This window comes from Silene latifolia, chromosome 9 (genome assembly GCF_048544455.1).
Source record: "Silene latifolia isolate original U9 population chromosome 9, ASM4854445v1, whole genome shotgun sequence".
NCBI classification, from domain to species: Eukaryota; Viridiplantae; Streptophyta; class Magnoliopsida; order Caryophyllales; family Caryophyllaceae; genus Silene; species Silene latifolia.
In genome coordinates, this window is record NC_133534.1 from 150,101,514 (window position 1) to 150,103,664 (window position 2,151).

At 42.0% G+C, this 2,151-nt stretch overlaps 1 non-coding gene across 1 annotated transcript; it reads right to left on the minus strand.

Moving 5' to 3' along the window:
* Positions 1–321: 321 nt before the first annotated feature.
* LOC141603184 (small nucleolar RNA R71) lies at positions 322–428 on the minus strand. Its single transcript, XR_012525076.1, has one exon. It is a non-coding gene; the product is annotated as a small nucleolar RNA R71 (small nucleolar RNA).
* Positions 429–2,151: the final 1,723 nt, after the last annotated feature.

Consider the following 2,151-nt stretch of genomic DNA (forward strand, 5'->3'; position numbering starts at 1 on the left):
GGTACTCCTACACCGCAACATCTCACCGGAAATTTTATTGCCAAGTCCGCCTTCATCCAACTAGTTGAGAGGAGCCAATTTGGAGGGATGCCTAGTGAGGATCCTCATTCTCATATGGAAACCTTTTGCGATTATTGTGATGCTATCTCTCAAACGGGCGTGACTCAAGACCAAATTAGATGGGTCTTATTTCTTTTTTCCTTAATCGGCACCGCAAAGCAATGGTTGAAGGGCCTTGATAAGGCCACCCTTGGAATAGATTCTTGGAAGAAGTTGGCTCTAGCTTTCTACAAAAAATTCTACCCACCGGAAAAGACCAACATGCTAAGAGCTCAAATTACGGATTTTAAGCAAAGGGATGAAGAGTCTTTGTATGAAGCTTGGGAGCGGTTTAAAGGTATTTGTCGCTCATGTCCTCACCATGGACTTAGCAAATGGTTTTTGGTGCAACAATTTTGGAATGGTTTATATGAAGATTCTAGGAACATTCTCAATATGGGATCAAATGGAATGTTCACCGAAGTTGATGACAATCAAACATGGAACAAGATTGAGGAAATGGCGGTCCATAACTCACAATATAGTAGACCTCGCAAGGCTACTAGAGGAGGAAAGCATGAAGTGGACTCCGTTACTCAATTGGGTGCTCAACTTAGTGCTCACATTGACACAATCAACTTGAAGTTTGAACAAGCTATGGCTAGACTTGAGGAAAACTCAAAATCATCGAAGCATCATGTCAATGCCATGACGGCATCCTCATCAATCCCATGTGGGATATGTGAGAATTGTGGAACTTTGGGTCATGACCTAAGTGAGTGTAGGGGAACAACCGAACAAGTTAATGCTTTCCAAGCTTACAAGAGTGGTACCCCTTATTCCAATTTTTACAATGAGAACACCAAGTTCCATCCAAATCTCTCATACAAAAGCCAAAATATTCAAAACCCTCAAACAACATACACTCCACCACCCATGAGAAACCAAAATCAAAGACCCTTTTACAATCAAAACCAAGGTTACCAAAATCAAAATCCATACAATCACCAAAATGACCAAGGTTTTGATGTCCAAAAAGCGGTCCTCCAAATGCAAAAGAATCAACAAGAATTTTTCACCCAAATGCAAAAAGATAGCCAAGCAAAGGAAACCACCATCAACAACATTCTAGCTCACACCAAGATGTTGGAAACACAATTGACTCAACTAGCATCTTCAAGCTCACAAAAACAAAAGGGGCAATTACCACCTCAAAGTAATCCCCCTAGACATGAAATGGTTAGTGCCATTCACTTGAGAAGTGGTACAAGGTATGAAGCACCGAAGAAGCAAGTTGAGGATGAAGTTGTGGAAGCTAGTGAAAGGGAAGAAATTGTGCAAAACTTCAAAGATGGAGAATCAACAAAAGAAGAAAGTTCAAAGAAAAGTGAAGACAAGGCCAAAGAGAAGGAGCCCATTGTGATTAGACTTCCTTTTCCAAGTCGTCAAGTCAAGCCCAAATTGGATGATCAACTTGGAAAGTTCATGGAAATTGTGAAGAATTTAGAAGTCTCAATTCCTTTCACGGAATTAATCAATCACGTTCCGGCCTATGCGAAGTATATGAAAGATATCCTCACAAAGAAGAAGTCGATCCGGAAACTTGAGACTATCGCCTTCACTAAGGTGAGTAGTGCAATACTTCAAGGGAGTTCACCTCCAAAGTTAAAGGATCCGGGAAGCTTCTCAATACCGTGTACCATTGGCGACACAACGATCAACAAAGCCTTATGTGATCTAGGGGCTAGTGTGAGTGTCATGCCGTACTCGGTAAGTAAAAGGTTGGGGATGGGAGAGCTTAAATGCACCAACATCACACTCCAAATGGCCGATAGATCGACGAAGACACCGTTAGGGATATGGGAAGATGTCCCCGTGCGAATTGGGAAGTTTTTCATCCCGGTGGACTTTGTCATTGTTGATATGGAGGAAGATTCCAACATTCCAATCATCCTAGGAAGACCTTTCCTACACACCGCCGGTGCGGTGATTGATGTGAAACATGGAGAGCTCACTCTAGAAGTGGGAGATGAAAGCATAACTTTTAATCTTGACAAGACTATGAGAGCTCCTCGTTTGCATGAGCCGTGTTTCATGATTGATCATTATAGC